This window comes from Balaenoptera acutorostrata, chromosome 20, assembly GCF_949987535.1.
Source record: "Balaenoptera acutorostrata chromosome 20, mBalAcu1.1, whole genome shotgun sequence".
NCBI lineage: Eukaryota > Metazoa > Chordata > Mammalia > Artiodactyla > Balaenopteridae > Balaenoptera > Balaenoptera acutorostrata.
The window spans coordinates 60909726-60927586 of NC_080083.1; positions in this window are offsets into that span (position 1 = coordinate 60909726).

Consider the following 17861-nt stretch of genomic DNA (forward strand, 5'->3'; position numbering starts at 1 on the left):
TAAAGCATAAATGTGGACTCCAATTATGTTATTTTAAAATGTCATTGAATTCACAATGGAGTACATATTAGAATAGGTGGTTAACAAACTGAAAAATGAAAAATTCAGTCTCTCAAATCTCTCCCTAGAGTAAATTAAATCCAGATATATATATAAAAAGCTAAATATTTTACAAGAAAAACTAGGTGAAAATACAAATGAATATTTGTTAATGACCTGGAAGGGAAATGTTCCTCAACGGACAAGTAAGTGATAAAGTCACAGAAAGAAAAAACAAATCAATATTTGCTACATAAAAATTTCAAATGTATACATGTTAAAAATATAACAAAAATGAAAAGGTAAAAAGCAGAATGGGAAACTATTTTACAAAACAGGATAAGAAAGGAGCTATATATAACTTTATTAAAAATATAAGAATGTCTGACCGGGAAAAAATCTGGACAAAAATATGAAAAGGCATTTATAAGAGAAAATCTACAAATAGTAAACCAACATGATAGAAAGATTCAATATAAATACAAGCAAAATAAAACAAAAGAAAGGCATTTATAAGAGAAAATCTACAAATAGTAAACCAACATGATAGAAAGATTCAATATAAATACAAGCAAAATAAAACATAAGAAAGGCATTTTTTTAGTCTTTTAGATGTCATAATCCACTATTGGTGCTTGAAATTACTAAAAGCCATTTTAGTGTGAGCAGCAAAATATATCAAAGATGTTAGAGTGATCACACCTTTTGACCAGATAATTGGACTTCTGCAAATATGCCTTACGAAAATGATCTGAAATACAAACACTTAATGTGCAAAAATGTTGTTTCTTTTGCTAAGAAATGAAAGCATCTCCATTGCACAATACTGATGACGAAAATGTTACATGCCTTTAAATATGATGGTAGTGAGAATCAGAAATAATGCTTACGATATCTATATGTGTGTATATATACACAGGCGTGCACACACATATAATGCTTAAAATACAGGAATCTGGGACAACTAAACATCAACATGCAAAAAAAAAAAAAGTGAATCTAGCCATAGACCTTACATTCTTCACGAAATTAACTCAAATAGGTCATAGACCTACATGTAAAACTCAAAAATATAAAACCCCTAGAATATGACATAGGAGAAAATCTAGAAAATCCTTGGGCTTGGTGATGGCTTTTTGATACAACTCCAAAAGGCATGACCCCAGAAAAAGGCTCAATAAACTGGACTTCATTAAAATTAAAAAACTTCTGCTCTGCAAAAGACACTATCAAGAGAATGAAAAGACAAGCCACAGACCAGGGGAAAATATTTGCAAAAGACATATCTCATTAATGTCTGTTATCAAAAATATACAAAGAACTCTTAAACCTCAATAAGAAAACAACTCGATTAAAAATGACTAAAGGTCTTAAGACACCTCACCAAAGAAGACATACAGATGGCAAATACGCATGTGAAAATTTACTCCCTATCATGTCATCAGGGAAATGCAAATTAAAACAATGAGATACCACTACCTGACTGTCAAAATAGCCAAAATCCAGAACACTGACTACACCAAATGCTGATAAGGATGTGGAGCAATAGGAACTCTCATTCATTGCTGGTGGAGATGCAAAATGGTACAGCCACTTTGGAAGATAGTGTGGCAGTGCCTTATAAAACTAAACGTACTTATACCATACAATCACCCTCCCTGGTATTAACCTAAAGACATAGGAAATTTATGTCTACATAAAAACCTGCAAACAGATATTTGTAGTAGCCTTATTCATAATTGCCAAAACTTGGAAGCAACCAAGGTCAAAGATCCTGAGGCAGCCCAGAATGCAGGGAATAAGAAAAATTCAAAGATGGCTAGTGTGATCATGGTATGGATAAAAAAAGAGTGATTAATATCATTGTATGGAAACCTTTGTTCCCATTTTTGTTTATCTATTTAGAATAGATTGCTTGAAGTGAAATAATTGGAGTAAAGTTATGGACTTTCCAAAGTGTCCTGATAAAACCGAATTCTACCAATTTACTTTTCTGTAAAACATATATGAAATGGTCTCTCTCCCTTTATCTTCTGAAATTTTAAGTATTCCATTTTTTTAAAAAAATGAATTCATTTAGTGTGTTAGTCACTGGGTGAAAGCCTTTAAGATTTAATAAAAAAGATATGTTCAAAGTCTTCCCAGGTTACCTGTACTCAGCTGCAACAACTGCTATACATTATATTCTTCCACGATTCAAATATTCATTCTCTACTACATTCTTCTGTGGTTTTAATTCTGATGCTTTGCCATCCTCTTAATGTTGTTTAATGGGCTTAGCTTTTTTCCCAATTAGATTAAAAGCTGCATAAGGACAGTTCAGTACAATTCAATTCAACTAATAGTTATTGAATTCCTACTTTGTAAAAAGAGTAATGCAAAGCACTGAGCATGAGAAAAACCAAAATGCATGATCTTTGCTCTCAGAGAAAGACAAAACTGGCACAATTAGCAATGGCAGAGGCAAACCTTTCACTTCTTCCATTACACAATAAGTAAGAAATAACAGTGGTAAGTAATAAATGATAAAATGAAGTTGGAAACTAATGTAATGGAGCTCAGGAGAAGGAGATTTTAGTAATGGCCAGAGAGACCTAGGAAATACTTATGAATCAGATGAGTGGAGTAAAGGTTTGATGAATCAGTAGGAAAAGTGGACACAGGTGTGGAGACAACGCTTTTTTTGTTTTTTGTTTTTTTAATTTGATTGGAGTAGAGTTGATTTACAATGTTGTATTAGTTTCAGGTGTATAGCAAAGTGATTCAGTTCTACATATACAAGTATCTATTATTTTTCAAATTCTTTTCCCATTTAGATTGTTACATAATATTGAATAGAGTTCCCTGTGCTGTACAGTAGGTCCTTGTTGGTTATCTATCATATATAATAGTGTGTGTATGTTAGTCCCAAGCTCCTGATTTATCCCTCACCCCAACAGCATTTCCCCTTTGGTAACCATAAGTTAGTTCTTGATATCTGTAAGTCTGTTCTGTAAGTCAGTTCATTTGTATCATTTTTCAAATTAGATTCAACATATGAGTAATAGCATATGATATTTGTCCTTGTCTGAGTTACTTCACTTAGTACGGTAATCTCTAGGTCCATCCATGTTGCTGCAAATGGCATTATTTCATTCTTTTTTATGGCTGAGTAATATTCCATTGTATGTATGTACCACATCTTCTTTATCCATTCTTCTGTTGATGGACATTTAGGTTGCTTCCATGTCTTGGCTATTGTAAACAGTGCTGCCATGAACATTGGGGTGCATGTATCTTTTCAAATTATGGTTTTCTCCCGATATATGCCCAGGACTGGGATTACTGGGTCATATGGTAGTTCTATTTTTAGTTTTTTAAGGAACCTCTGTATCATTCTCTATTAACAGTGGGAAATGGGGGTTATGTACAAGAAAATGTAGCTGCCCATCGTGGCTGAATTATATAAAGTTTATTGAGATTGCGGGCCAAGGAATTATATCCAATCCTGAAGGCCTTGCTGAGTTAGGACTTTATTCTATGATTAATGATTACTCCCTAAAAGCTTTAGGAAATAGTAGGGAGATAATTTCCCAGGAACAAAAACCCATAGAATTTTGTGGTTGTTATGATACTCACTGGTAAAAAACATTTCAAGGGGCACAGCTAAATTTCCATTTCCATCCATCATTTTCAAACACAGGTTATTTTTGTTTGTCGCAAATAAGGGTACAATAAACATTCAGTTCCCTTACAACTTGCCCCAGGGTCAAGCTTAAGCTGCTTCTAATAAAGAGAGAAGTGTGTTATCTTCCCTAGAGATGATTCTTATTAAGAGCGAATCTCTCCCTGTCAGCAGGTGGGCAAACCAAGTGACAAAAGAGGTGATGATTCATCTAATTTTGAACTCACCCACTGTTTGATGGCAGCATTTACAGAAGAGTGAGGCAATTGGATTGCTAACCCAGACATCTGTGGCATTGACAGCCCTCTATTATTCCAAATATAGGACAGTGTGATCTGACAACTCAAAACTGGGGGGGACTGGGCAAGTGAGTGGTAAAATGAATGTGATTACCTAGATGCATGTTTTCACGGAGGATTCTGCTTCAGTCCATCACTCGGACACCCATTCAACAAATATTTGGTACCTGCTGTACCAAACGTATGTCATGAGGTACTCTGGCGATCACTATAGAAACCTTACCCTCTGGAATTTTATACCCTAATAGAAGAAAAATGTCTTTTTTTTTTTTTTTAAGAAAGTAACACACTTTAGTTGGATTGATTCCTGTTAACTTGGTGTTTCAGTCTTCAAAGTCTTACTTTGTCCACCAAGTAGTCTCAGACACCCACCCACCCCCCAATACAAACATGTTCTTTACTCTAAATGTCCATTTGGCCCCAGAGAGTGGAAAAACGAATTGACTTTTCCTACGCTTCTCTGACCAGATTGGGTTGAACTAGGTTGCAGCTGCACTTTAGCTGGCGAATGCACAACTGAAAATAAAACACTTATTGGAGTCCAGCCCCCGACCAACGCTTTGGCAAACTGACAGCACTGGCCAAAAATATGGAGGTCATATAATAATTAGAGAATGGATCATGACTTCCAGGGCATTATCCTGGTTACATCAATGTGGGGATTTTGCTGGGATATGTTTTAAATATATCCCCAGCCTCTTTTCAGGACGAAGTCAAACTAATCGTCTTCTGGATGCTGCTTTTTCTCTGAAACATTCATTTTTCTCTACATCTGTATGAGAGGCTTTCACCAATCCTTTATTTATATAAGCAAATAAAAGGTCAACTAGAAAGAATACTTCCTTTCCTTTCCTGTGTTTGATAAATGCTAGTTTTGCCTTTTAATTCAACAGATTAGGGAGAAACTGAATTATAAACACCCACGTGTCCTGGTGGTCAAATTCACCCCTGTCAGATATCAAGAATAGTGTCTCCAAAGAAACTCATAGTTTATGGATGAAAGGACAAAAATTGGCATCCTTTCCTAAATACTGGGCATTTTTACACCAGCTGAGAGGCATTCTATTTCTTCCTTCCTTCTTTCTTTCCTTCCTTCCTTCCTTCCTTCCTTCCTTCCTTCCTTCCTTCCTTCCTTCTTTCCTTCCTTCCTCCCTTCCTCTGTTCTTTTCATTTTCTTTCTTTCTTACTCACTCTAGCTATTCGTGCAGGATTATTACAACTGAGGCTGAATCTGCAAATCAAGAAGCATTAGACTCACAGGTGCCTCCTCTGTGCTTGCTTTGGACAACTGCCCACCCACGTCATGTCCTATAATATCTGTCACTCTCAGCTCTGTCTGCTGTCCTCAGCCCTAAATGATAGAGCAGCAGCAAAGCCCTAGCTCAGATTGGTCTCCTCACTCCAAGATTGATGACTCCAGGCAGGATCATCTTTCCAACAGGGGTGAATAGACCCTGAAGCCAAGACCTACATATGTAGCATCTCTACCCTTAGAGGTTTTCAAAGGAAGATTTTGAGTATCTTTGTGCTGCCTGCTCACCAAAAGGATTTCCAATGGCTTACACGAAAGGATGCAATCACACCTCAAAACATGTATTGCCTGCTTTGGCCAATTTAAACAATTTGTGTATTTTAACATATTACAAAGAGACTAAATAAAACTTCTGTATTGTTCCCCAATCTCCACCTTCATTGAAATTGAAGCAATATTCTGACAAGACCAGTGACAGACAGAGCTTCTGCCGAAAATGGAGAGGGGAAAATACAAAGCATGTTTATGTTGCAGATTGTGTTTATGCTACAACAAAACTGAATAAATTATCATGCTTTTCACAAATGAGTGTTTCTAGAAATCTCAGAGGGATAGGTTTAAGGGCATTTCGGTGTCACATGTGTTTCTTATTTGTTTAGCAAATGTACACTGAAAAGAGAGAGGCAGAGTTTGCAGAGAAAGAGGGATGAAATAAGGACAAGAGAAAATAAATTTGAAGGTCAAATGACATATCCCAGTTACCCTGCCACTTATTTTAGTAGCTGATTCATTCTCAATACAGTCGGCTCTTCTCCCACACGACAGTGAAGAATGAGGATAGAATAGCTCCACAAGCTGGCGGAGACAGATGAAGAGGGTTAATAAACAGAAAACTTTTAAAAACCAGCATAGATCAGTTGCTGTGCACTGGATATATTTCACCTGGAACTTTAGTATCTTTTTTTTTCTTCTTCCTTTTTTCTTTTGCAGTTCAAATTATCGCTAGTTGAGATGTATGAAGGGGCTCAGGAAGTCAGAAACTTATTTTATTAATGCTCATTTTTTTAAACATGAATATTAGCAGAAACTCTCCCTGCTATTATATTTTGTTCAATGAGACAAATAGGGAAGATGCTTCATTCAGTCCGTTTCAATAACCCTGTAAGCTCTGACAACAAAATACGCAAATTCAGTTGCGTATTTTCCAACATAACATCTACCTTGGGCATAGCATTGTGGGATTTGGGGTGGGAGTAGGGTTGGTGGCGGAAACATGTTACTCTCTGCTCTTATACGTCTAAGAAACTAGCCTTTTGCAAACGTGAACTGGAGGCAACTTATAATAAAAGTTCCAAATACTTTAAAATTTAAAAATATTAAATTAAGAAAAGATATGAAATATTTGGGGAACAATAAAATAAAAAATAAAAGTTTTTGCTTTTTTTTGTTTTTTGGCTTGTTTGGTTTTTTCTTTTTTCTTCCTTTCTTTTTTTTTTTTTTTTAACCTAGATGCTCTTGATGATCATAGAAAATTGAGATGAGTGTAGACTGGAGACATGACCTTGTTCTAGTAGGGTGAATATGTTTTGAATGGATACAAGAGTCAAGTTCATATCATTAAATAATTTACTGGGATTGCTGCTACTGTTATTATGAAGCCAGGTGTCTTTAACATCTTTTGCAAAGACTGAAGGAAGAGGAATGGATTGGCAAAAGGTGGGGAATATGACGAGCTAGCTAGTGTGAGAAGAGTATGCAGAATTCCTGTATCCCAAGCAAAGATTTTTATGATAGATGTAAATCAAGTCAGGTCAGGGAATCAGGTGATACATCAGCTGCTTTTAACTCTTTCTTCCCAGGGCTCTTTGCCTCTTAAGCACCTGCCCTATTACTTTTTGCCTCTCCGGTTGTCCCTCCATTTCTCAACTCTGCACTAGGTTGTGAACTATACTAGGTATCAGATAACATATCTTCTTTCGCTTTGTCTTCCCAGTACCTCGTAACATGCCTGGTTTGCTATCAGTACTCAATACTTGGTTTAAGGGATAAATCAAAGGCTGGGTGATGAGGTCAGTCTACTTTGGAGATGGATTTAGATATATCAGCGGCAACATTTGCAAAAAAGCAATGATCACAGAGTAAATAAATTGGAATAAGTATTCCAATGAGAGCAATCTTTTATTTTTTTTTTAACATCTTTATTGGAGTATAATTGCTTTACAATGGTGTGTTAGTTTCTGCTTTATAACAAAGTGAATCAGCTATACTGCTTTCATTTTAATGGGCTCTCAGATATGGCATAAGGAGATCTGTGGGGTGCTGAAACGTAATATCACAACTGCCGTGTTCAATGCCATCCTAGTTTTTTCACATGCATAGTAGCCTTACCTTATCAAAATGTTACCACATTGTTTCCACATTCTTAATTTAGCCACACTTCCATTGTCACTGGTTTACAAATGAAAAAATGAGAGCCCTCCGTCTCTACATATGCCAGGTCCTTCTTAGATGTGCTAGGTCTTTTTTTATTGACATACAGTTGATTTACAATATTGTGTTAGTTTCAGGTGTAGAGCAAACTGATTCAGTTACACATATAGATATGTATGTGTTTGTATGTATCTATATCCTTTTTTTTGATTCTTTTCCATTAGAGTTTATTACAAGAGATTGAATATAGTTCCCTGTGCTATACAGTAAATGCTTGTTGTTTTTCTATGTTATATAACAGTAGTATATATCAGTTAATCCCATACTCCCAATGTATCCCTCCCCAACTCCTTCCCCTTTGGTAGCCATAAGTTGGTTTTCTGTGTCTGTGAGTCTGTTTCTGTTTTGTAAATAAGTTCATTTGTACTGTTTTTTAGGTTCCACGTGTAAGTGATATCATATAATATTTGCTTAGACATGTTATTTTAAAGTCTTACAATATCTTTGAGGAAGTTACTCTTAATTCTAGTTTACAGGTAAGATGACTAAAACTCAGAGAGATTAAAAACTGCCCCCAGATTATACACCTGGTAACTGGTAAAGCTGGGATTTGAACCTATGTGTGTGTGTTTTGTTTTTCAGTTTAGCATTTTGTTTATTTTCCATGTTATCACGTGTATCCTTTTAACATCTATATGGGATTACATTGTAGAAACAGACAAATGCATGTTTCTTTGTATATGTGTTTCATATTCTTGGTGTATACCTAAGAAGGATGTGCACATTTTCAACTTTCTAATGAAATTAATTTCTAATGATAGTGCCAATTGCACCCTCTTTTAGTCATGTAATGAGAGTTTCCATTGTTCTATATTTTCCCCCAGTATTTGGAATTGGCAGGCTTTGATTTCTTCCAATCTGGGGGTTGGTTCTTTGAATTTGAGAATATCTTTGTGCTTTTAAATTATATTCATACTCTTCCAAGTCATCTCCCAGGGAAGAAAAGATACGCTTAAGGTCCACCAGTGGCCAAGCCCTAATCCCAACACCAAGCAACAGAACTCACCATCCTGCAATTAACACCGTGAGCATGCCTGCCCCCCCCAGTTAGGGAACAATACTGCCACCTCAGCAGTACCAGACTTTGGATGGGGAATGGGGTGGTGGGATTACTATGCTTTCTCTCTCCTGTCTCAGTGGAGCAATGCTTCACTCAGACCTCAGCAAGATCCCAGGAAACCTCGTGTTTTCACTGGAGAATGCTTGCATATTGCTGTTACTCACATTTCCTTGTCTGAGTTTATGAGAATTTTCAGCACAACAAAGGCCAGAGTTCCTGCCCGCAAAATAGATTACAATCTCTCAGTGCGAGCAGGACAATACAGCTGGTGCAACAGACTCAGTCCTTGCTCATAAACACTTCGTTGGCCTTAGAAGCGCTTGTGACCGACAGCAGGGCATGTTTTCACAGCTCCTTCCAAAAATAAAATTGAAGGAAAAAAATCAGTAAAGTCAGAATATCACCATTTCCCAAACTCAAAAAAACTCAGTGATATTTTTGCTTTCAATTTGGAAAAGCTCCCCATTGAGAAATGAGGTCCCAGATACTAAAGAAAGGAATGGAATCTAAGTACAGTAAAACCCCATAACCATAGAAAGGAGTAAGGTCTCTTCCGTAGACACAGAGAAGTGACAGATTATTTCCTTAGATTGATTTAACTCTGGAATTTTTTTTTTTAATTCCTTAAAGTACAGGGGCTTGATTGTAAAAGCATACGAGGAAGCCCAGCTTAGTCCTCCTAGTATTGATCTGAAAACATGTAATTGACTTGTTTATATGCACATGCTTAAGAAAGGATGCCGTTGATTCAAACTACTTGAGCTCATTAGCTGTGTTGACTCAGTCAATGAACTGACTTTCTCTCATGATGTTTCTCTCAATCCTGGAAAGAAAGAGAGTTCAGCATTTTTGTTTTTTTTTTAAGTCAATAGCTTCCAATGCCACTGAACCAAATTGCTCAAAGTAACTTTCTGTTTTTAACTTCACTTATTCTTATTTTGATGTTTCATTATACAAGAAATATATTTACCTAACATTTTTAAAATACAGAAATAAAGAAAACACACAAAAATATTTTATTCTGCCCCACTCCACTGCCTTCCAAAGAAGTTATCACTCTTTTGTTTGTGTGGATCTTTCTAGACTGCTTCCTATATATTTATTTACAAGTATTATACATGGCTTGTATTTTGAATATCTTTACCTATGTGACATATTATTCTATAATTTGCTTTCCTCTTCTTAACAACATATTTTAGAAAAATTGAATTATTTTAAATGGTTGTATGATAATCTCCAGTGTAGGTATATAGTCTATATATTTTTATTTTTACGTTTATTTTACAATCCCCCCTAGTAATTAATAGACATTTAGGTTGTGGAAATATCTGTTACAATACTAACAACGCCACCATAAATATCCTTGTGCTGGCCCTGTAGATGTTTTTTTTGTGTCAGAAATTCCAAGATAATCTGACTATTCAACTTTAACTATAGAATGTGTGCATTATTAATTTAAACTGAAGGACAGGGAAGAGTGGTAGCATGCAATAACCACTGCTAGCTTTTGTTGAGTACTAATTGTTTACCAGGTACTATTTAAGTTCCTTACATGCATTAACTAAATGACCTTTAAAATGACCCTATACGGTAGCTGCTATTATTAGCCTTATTTTATATATGGGGAAACGGGCCTTGGGGGATTAATTACATTGCTAAAAGTCATAAAACTAGTAAATGGAAGAACAGATTTGAACCCATACAGAGACCTGGCGCCTGTACCTCTAACCATTATCCTGCACTGCCTCTCAGCATGACTATATAAGGAATCAGTAAAGTAATTAAAGAGAGTTCTTGGGTAACTTCCATGTCTACAGCTGTTTTTGGATGGGGAGAGGGTGTGTGGATTCCTGTGGTGACATCTGAGATGTCTAAGAAGCATAAATCAGAAAAGGACATGAAGGCTCGGTCAGCCTAGATGAACAAGATTTACAGAGAGTAGCTGAGGAAATCAGACTCTTTAAAATATTCAGATAGATTCCAGTGACACAGTTTTATTCTTCACACATGTGTCCCTGGAAGGTTGTCGAGAACTGCAAGGCTGTTGAGAATCTGGACTGTATCCAGGAAAAAGGAGAAACTGATAAAAAGGGTAGAAAGTAAATCCTAAGAATAAAAGGCAAGGAGAGTGGTTCAGTGGCTGTTTATTGTTAACTGGGTACGTGGTCCTCTTCTAGGTGCAGTGGTCGCAATGAAGAGGAAGTTCTCTAAGCACGGTTCCTCGAATAATTTGCTTGTTGAATTACAGTGGAGATCAGACCTGGGGACCAATCCTTGTGGTGTGACACAGGCGAAATGAATGAGGGACATGATGCATTTGTGGGTCACCCACTGTGTGCAGACACTGTCCAGGGACTCAGACGTTTTGCTCTGACTTATGAAACCGTGCGCTCAGACACACAGGGCACGAGTATCTCTGATCCCAACACATATGCCTTACTCCAAAGCTCAAAGGTTTCTTAGCTCCAGCACTTTGTTTAGAAAAGAGAAGGAAAATGAAAAGCAATTACTCTTTTCTTACCAGTGAAGAGTTCTTATGAGAGGACCATAGAATGGACGGTTAGTTAATCTAGGGAGATTTCAGATGAATGTACTGAAGAACTTTGCGTTAGATGAAAAATACTTTAGGGAGAGAAGTCTCATTCTAAGAGGGTGTGTGTCACTAGGGCTAATATTAGTATGGATTGCTCCGGAAGACTCATATTCCTTGTAAAAATACTGAAACTCAGCCAGATTGCTTCATACGCAGCTATTATCCTGGGTCCCCTGACTACCTTGCAATACCCCAGTCACCCTGGCTGTATCCCTGGCCAACCTCTGTTACCCAACAAAAAATGGTTATAGCATCTGGAACAACGTGGATCCTCTGGAATCCTTCTTCAGACTACCACCGTCCATACAGATTGGTTGATGCCTGTACCATACCAGTTATTATAATTTTGAATATACTTCCTGTTCGTAACCACCTGACCTTAGATATTCAGGCAAAAAGCTGTATCATGTTCCCTCTCAAGGTCCCCTTCACCTCCGTAAGCATTATCTTCTGTTACTTAGTAGGGGGTTTTATAAGTCTGAATCTCCATCAGGTGCTGAATTCAAGCCAGAGAAGTTATTTTGTAAAAAACAGGGTTTTGCATCATCATTTTGGACTTCTTTCTGTTTCTATCAGCATGCCTAAAGAAGAGTCAGCATTTTGATCCTAATCTGAGGAATCCTAAACTTTAGGATAATGGAGTCATATATCAGAGTGCTCTATGTAGCCCAAAAGAACCCACTAACTGAAATCTTGAACTATGACAATTGTCACTTGAAATGTATGGTAAATACTCAAGCTGATGGATAAAGGCAACAGAAACAAGGCCAGCAACCATGGATGAGCAACCCACCATATATACCAAATATTGCATAATCAGGTTTCCCAATCTTTATTTCTTTTAATCCAGAACTAAGGGGAAAGGGAAGAGTAGCACCGACGTCTGAATTTCTCAATAAATATTCCACTGATGATGGTTTTCCTCATTAAACCACCTCCCTCATATAGGGATATGAGGAAGAGAAGGAAAGATTAGTCTCAGTTGGCGGCCTGACCAGAAGCAGCCAGTGTAACGCTGTAGGGGTTAATTTGTTCATCTGTCTTTCCTCTAAGGCCAGGAATCTTTCTTGTAACTCATAAAAGAGAAATGTTCCCAAAGAACTTGTGGAGGAGAAAGGCAAGTTGGTGGGACGGAGCAAACATTTCTAACCATCTCTAACCATCTTGCAGCTAGGACTTCTGGAGATTTCAAGAAAGTCTATTGCTATGTGTTTGTACGTTCCTGCAAACACACAGCATAGGGTTAGGGTCCATGTATGTTTGTTGAGGTTAGGAAAGAACAGTGGAAACAAATGCATATAAACTATGGTTTTTGGCAAACTTGTTATGTCTCTCATACAGGGAAAAACAACGGTTCCGAATTTCAAGTGCATTCCTGAGCCCACATGACTACTTACAATAATTTTCAGCTCTAAGTTTCAGCTGTAAATATCATTTATAATGGGTAATTTTTATTACCTCTCACTCATCAGCTTCCATCTCTACCCCACTCCCTTTTACAAGAAGAGTGAAATAAAGGAACTAAACTACTTTATCCAAATGAAGACAGAAGTACATAAAACACAGATTTGAATGCCGGCTCTGCTTCCACCAGGACGCGGCATACTTTCCCCTCTTACAAGGCATGGAACTTTGCACTTCCAAGTTTTGGTTCTCTGTGTCTCTGCTCTGTGTGGTAGAAACTATCATTTTGAAGTGATTCATGTCTTCTGCTTTCTTAAACTGACCGGTCGTTTCTGTGACATCAGATCTAACCCATAATCCCTCAACACCCTCACAGTCACATGCACACAGAACTCTTTAACTCTGTTCACCTTCTAACATTCTGTTGACAGTACGTCGTCAAGAATTGCTTCAAAAGAATACGGGATTAATAAACTCCAAGTTATTTTAGTTCTTGATTTTAACCTTGAATTCAAATTGTATACTACTTGGGTGACCTTGGCAAGTTATAGAACCTATTTCTTCCTTTGGAGCAGTATGATAGAACTATTTTTCAGAGTTAATGTGAGGATGAGATAAAATTATTTGAGGCATAGAGTCTAACATAATGCAAATACTCAATAACAGTATCTAGTACTCTTGTTATTGTCCTGAAAACAGTGACAGCAACAGAAAGGATAAAGACTGATATTCCATTGCCCACTTAGCTTTTCAGTAAAAAGAGGCAAAGAATTCAGAGGCCAAGTTAAAAAGTCATGTAGATACCAATTCTTCCATTTTTGAAATGAGGGAATTGAGGCCCTAGATAAAATGAATAGCGATTCTGATTTCTGTAATCCTTCAGCTACCTCATAGCCAAAATGACCCACTGTGTTTTAACAGTTATTGGGATGATCTGTAAGAAATGTTATATTCTGAAATAGATATCCTCGTCTCCTTTTGAAAATTCTATGTTATACCTTCTCATGGCCACCCAGCCCAGGCCAATATGAGCTCAGAGTTAAGTTCATATTCATTTAACTAGAACGAGTCATATTTCAATAAGGCAAATCACGATCTATAGAAAAAAAGTAACACAAATCTCAGATTTTAAAATTTAAATTATTTTCGATTGAAGTTTTAAATTTTAAATCATTTATTGTTTTGTATAGCATGGGCAAGCTTTCTTTTCGTTGAGAAATCTATATAGATAGAGCAATATTGAAATCGCAAATCTTTTGTGAACTCATTCACAGACTACCAGTTACCATATGCCTTAGTTATCAGTAGCAAGAAAAGGCATGTTTCTTTGGCACACACACACACACACACACACTTATATGTACTCACACGTGTATCCACACATATGCATTCATGCCTGTGCACACGTACACATGCTCACACACACATGCTCACATACAATCACACACACACACGGAATCACACACATTCACGTTCATACAGTCATTATATGTTGATTATCCACAAGCTACTAGAAAATTTAGAATCAAATCTATGATCCATGTCTAACATTAATATAAAATGGTTTGGTGTTCATTTTCATGTGAGTTAATACTACTCTTGGCCTTATCTTCATACTTTATTTTTTGACCTGGATCACCCTAATATTTATTGTCTTTCTTTGTTAGGCATAATTTGGTAAGCTTCTCAAGTCCTATGGAATAAGAGAGAATGAATAAATGAAGACCGAGAATGAAGATAAAGCTTTAACCTACACAGTTGGTCAGATGGCACTTAACTCCTGGTGTCCCAGAAAGACCACTTACCTGGGAATCAAGGTAGGATATTGCCCGTCTTCACTAATTTAAAGTTAGGGGTTTCTGATTTATGGCATTTTCTCTTCCATCTGCCTATTTGCTAGGAGAATCCCTTTCTTTGTTCAACAGTCTTTAAAATTAGTTACAATTTACAGAATGTAAGTATAAAACGGTGCTTGCAAATACACTATAACAAAACAGTTTAATTTACAGGACAATGTTAAGTTTGAAGTGGTGTGTGAATGTTATCTTTAACAAAATGTTATATTTGACTGAGTTTTTTAAGTATGTGTGGCCCACCTGGTCCTCAGAAACCCAGATGGGATCCCCTACCTCACTCCATAGCTGCTAGGTCTACACCTGTCATATGACCCTGTCTTCCTGGAGCAGCCCAAAATGATAAGACCCACACCTGTTTCTTGCCATGGATGTTGCACCTACAGAGACCTGCCCTGGGAATCACTACCCCTCTGTTAACAAGGCAAATCACGATCCAGTTTGTAGGGGACCCGTGGTCTTGGAGAACAATGTCTACCTTCCTTCCTCACTACCAGCCTACCCCATCTGCTTAAAGAGGCGAGACAAGGACATCCCATTGCCTCTGAATTCGGATACATCTCTTTCCTGGGTCAATGGAAAAAGGGATGCAGCATTAATCCTGTCTTTTTTTTCATTCCTACAACAAGAGTCTGTTGTCTGTGTATAAAGGCCCATCGATGTTGAATAAAGGGAGCCTAACTGATCTATTTTTGAAATCGGAAAAAAAAGAGAAAACACCCGACACCAATACTGTTTGATCCAATTAGTGCATCCACTAGCTAGCTGAGCAAACTGCTTCAAGTCACCAGGACATTCTAGATTGTTGTTTCCAAGATTAGTGATCCTCCAGTTAAGCTCTCAAGTTCCTTCCAGGTCTATTTAAGAATCTGTAATTTTATCCAGTATCCTGCTTCTAAGCCAGAACTTTAGCTCTCGTAGATGAGGGACAAAAATAATTTCTGTAGAGAGTATGCCACATGCAATATTCAGCTCAGGAAGGACAAAGGTTCTTCCCATTTGAAGCTAAGTGTCATTGCTAATATCTCAACGTACATTCCCTGTTAAAAATGACAGTGGGAGAAATTCAAAATAAGCCTTAGGAATGGCTTTCTGATTTTATTTGTTTCCCACTGAGAGTCTGGGCTTTTTAAAACTCACTCACTATCTTTCAGGAGATTTTTTTTCTGAGCACAGGTCTGCACAGAATCAAAGACATGAAATGATGGTCTCAAGAGTTCTTGCACCCTTGTAGCTTATTTTTCTCCCATAATGCTTTTTTATTTTTCCCCTTATCATTGAAAAATAAAACATTGCTACTGTTTCACTTCATCATAATTGCTATAAGACAAACTTATGACATGCTCTCAGACACTGTCTTCTGAGTCTGTTTGACAGCTTTTTTAAATCTTTCGCTCTTTGGGAGAGGAATTCAAGATCTGAGCTTCATATTGGATGGGCGCCCAGAGTAGAAGACAATATAGATGATTCTTCAGAAAAGGACAAGGAACATCTGTAGTCAGGAACACTCAGAAAGCACTCACTGAGGGCTTAGGCATGTTAAAAATGGATAGAGAGCACTGGGGGTGAGTTATTCTAGTAGCGAAAGGGAAGCAGCTCCACTCTTGCGACTGGAGGGAACCTTAGGACCAGAGGGATCCTTTGCTCAAGGTCCTTTATGAAGAGCTACCTCGTCCTTCTCCCTCCCTCCCTCCCGCCATTTCCCTTTTCTTATGTAAGACAAAGCCTAAAGCTAAAGGAGTGACCTAAGACTTTGAAAGAGACATGAAAGCATCTACATCATAAAGGAAATGTTTGCTCAGGAGCTGGTGATATTCTTTCCAAGTCGAACAGGTCTTTTCATGCATTTTAGAACAAGTTTCACCTTTCTAAAAGGCAGAAGCACCCTTTCGAGAGCCTTAGAACAACACTGCGCATTCAAGGCTGTGCCTACACTTGTCTCCTGATGAGTCTGATTAACTGGCCTCCAGGACGGAACATGCTGGGAGCAGAGCGTGGCCGAGAACCCAAATTCTTGGGCACAAGGAGTACAGCTCGCCTGTGTGATCTGCTCGTATGCGTGCATCACTTTATTCCCAAAGCCCGCGGTAACCCTTAGGGGAGTTACGAGAACTCTCTGTACCACTGAGAGCTAACATCATGAAATGGAAATCAGTCAGTCCCTACCCTGGCAAACCACTCCCTAGATTTTACATAGAACCTAATGTTTCCCTTCAATTTCCAGGACAACGTAAAGCATCAAGTTCATTCCTTTTTCGAGTGCAATGCCCCACGAGTGTTTGTTTCATATAGGATGCCACCCACACCCCAGATCCCCCCGACTCTTTCTTCCCTTACCTCCTTCTTGAAACTCCCAGCACCTCTTATACCTTCCATGCTAATTTGTTAATAAATGTGAATTACACGAATTGAATTTGGAAAATATTAGGATCATTAGAAGTCACTGGGATTGCTACACAGCACACCTGGGAATTAATGGTTTTGAGCAGGGGTCAGGCCAAATCCGGTCCACCTGCTGTTTTTCTTTGTCTCATAAGCAAAGAATGTGTTTACGCTTTTAAATGATGTTTTAAAATCAAAAGACTGACATTGCTTAATATGTGAAGATTACGTAAAATTCAAACATCAGTGTACATGACTAAAATTTATGGGAACACAGTCCTGTTCATGTATTTATTGATCGTGTCTAGGGCTTCTTTTCTGCAACAACAGAGGAGACCCCATGGCCTACAAAGCCTAAAATATTTACTGTCTTGCCTTTTACAGAACAGGTTTGCCAGTCACTAGTTTAGAGTTTCACCTTTATTTAACCCTCTGAGCTTTATATCTCTCAAAAACAAGGGAGTTAAGAACCTGTAGGATTCATGGAATTTAAAGTCGCAACTTGCTTCAGCCGCAGGGCTCTCTGGGGAAAAGCTGAGCTTTGCCTGCAGAAATGTATTGTGACAAAGGAGATATAGGTCGTTGAGAGACATATTTTACCATCTGCAGACGCCTGGGAGTCAGCTAGAGAGGGGGTAATATGTACACTCTGAGGTCAGAATGTGCTTGCTCTGAAAATTTGAATTATGTCTTCTTCAGTTGAGGACACTATGGGTAGGAACATGTGTATCTCCTTATGGGATATGCATTTCCCTGAAAGAGTTGCACTTAAAAGAGTTGCACTTAAAATCTTTTTTTTTCTTTTTTTTTAGTAAATTGAATAAT